Source organism: Propithecus coquereli, unplaced genomic scaffold (genome assembly GCF_000956105.1).
Source record: "Propithecus coquereli isolate 6110/MARCELLA unplaced genomic scaffold, Pcoq_1.0 Scaffold26, whole genome shotgun sequence".
Classification (NCBI taxonomy): domain Eukaryota; kingdom Metazoa; phylum Chordata; class Mammalia; order Primates; family Indriidae; genus Propithecus; species Propithecus coquereli.
Genome location: NW_012148174.1, coordinates 10,737,117 through 10,739,170, shown reverse-complemented (window position 1 = coordinate 10,739,170; position 2,054 = coordinate 10,737,117). Strand labels below are relative to the sequence as shown.

The 2,054-nt window shown below is 44.4% G+C and overlaps 1 protein-coding gene across 2 annotated transcripts in view; it reads right to left on the bottom strand.

The window, feature by feature from the left end:
- Positions 1 to 2,054, bottom strand: part of BMPR1B (bone morphogenetic protein receptor, type IB) — a 193,364-nt gene that overhangs the window by 87,957 nt on the left and 103,353 nt on the right. The gene's annotated exons all lie outside the window — the stretch shown is intronic.

Below are 2,054 nucleotides of genomic sequence, written 5' to 3'. Positions count from 1 at the left end.
ACTATATGTTACATTTAATAAATAAAAACTGTGTATTTTTTATTCAAAAGCTCTATTAAACACAAATAACAACAAAAGCATGACATGTTCTTAATTAAAAATAAATGGCAACAGGAAGGGAATTCTTGCCAATAAATAATTGGGTTTCCAATCAAGATTAGAAAAATTCTTCCTACCAGTAAAATGATCTAATAGCCACAGACGTCTTTTTTATTATTATTTCAAAATATTACGGGGGTACAAATGTTGAGGTTACATACATTGCCTTTGCACCGCCCGAGTGAGAGCTGCAAGTGTGTCCAACCCCAGACAGTGCACACCGCACCCATTAGGTGTGAATTTACCCATCTCTCCTCTCCCTCCCTCCTGCCTGACACCCAATGAATGTTACTTCCATACGTGCACTTAAGTATTGATCAATCAGTACCAATTTGACAGTGAGTACATGCGGTTAACTCTGGTGACAATGGTTTTTATCAAAAAGTCCCAAACAACAAATGTTGGCGTGGATGAGGAGAGATAGGAACACTCATGCACTGCTGGTGGGACTGCAAACTAGTGCAACCTCTGTGTAAAATAATACCGTCATAGATTTCTGATAATGTTGATTAATGATCCCAATCACATCAGTGTATACTTTAAAAATTCACTACCAATCATATTAACATTCATTCAAAAAGATTCTGTATTTATATAACCCTTCCTTTTTACACACGCGCAGTCCACAAGTAACAAATTATTCCCACGAAACCTGTCTCCTCTTGCCAAATGTTCCCAGTATTTTACAGACCTCAAAAATGTCTTACTACTGCACAAACCCTCCAGCTAACGGTCAAAAATCTAAAACGTTTTTTTTCCTTTTCTTTGTCTGAGTCCATCATACAGTGCCTGAGCGCTCTTGCCCCAGGCACAGCTAATGCTAGAACAGGATGCACCGTGGCACTCCTAACTTCCGCTGCAATGTCATGGGTGGCTGTTATCTTTGCTTATATATTTCGTATCTACACACACAAGTTTTCTCAGCGTTACTTTCTCACGAGCAGCAAGCCCAGAGGCCTCCGTGACTAATACACCACCATGCACGGGGAGAGCAAGTGGGGGGCGGGTGTCTCTCGAGAACGTGCCCCAAATATGCCTTTTTGATCTGAGATCCAATTCTGCCTTCTTCTTCATCTCGTCTCCCAACATTTTCTCAAAAACTTCAATATTCTTCAAGACCCAGATGTCTCCTTTCTTCCTCCCACTCCCCCTGAGAAGACAGGAAACGCCAGGTGTGACATGTCCCCGTTTGCCTCCCTCTACTAAACTCGTAACTCCTGCTTGTGAACTGTCCTTCGTCCTCGCCTGTCATCTCAAGGGGAGCCATGCGGCCAGCTGTCTGCTGGGTCCCATCTCTTCCCCCGATGGCCACAGTCCCTCGGACAGAGGATGCTCTGTCTTCAGACATTGCTTCCCAGCTTGTGATCAAAGAGCAGTTTTCTCAGCCTCGATCAACTCGGCTGAAGACAGGTTTTAGGAGTGCACTGGGTGGAAAAGGCTAGAGCACCCTGAAAGGAAAACCTGAGATGCTGATGCCTGAGTCTTTATGTCAAAATCTAAAACTTATACACAAAACATGCAACCAGGCACCGGCTCTTACAATAGGCCAAATCACACGTGTAACAGGATAACCAGCCTCCCAACAGGTGCAGGAATCGTGCTTTCTAGCCCTAGCTACACTGCTGACTTGGAAACCTCCAGAATATCTTGGTTAGAAAAACCAGCACAGGGATGATTGACCAAATAAGACCTACGCAGTAAACAGAAGTTCTTGAGATACATTTGTTGAAGGAACACGGAATGAATGAATTAGATGACTAGAAAAGACTCGGCCAAACATACCTGTCTAGATTGGGAATTTAGTGCGAACGCAATGACCGGAGTCAGCAGCATCACGCAGCAGTGCCACCCGGGGACCGCTTTCCCACGACCACGTTCCCTGGATGGGCAACAGAGAGGGCCACTGCGGACGCTTCTAAAGAAAGGGATCAAGGGCAGGAAGAAAGTAGTGGCTG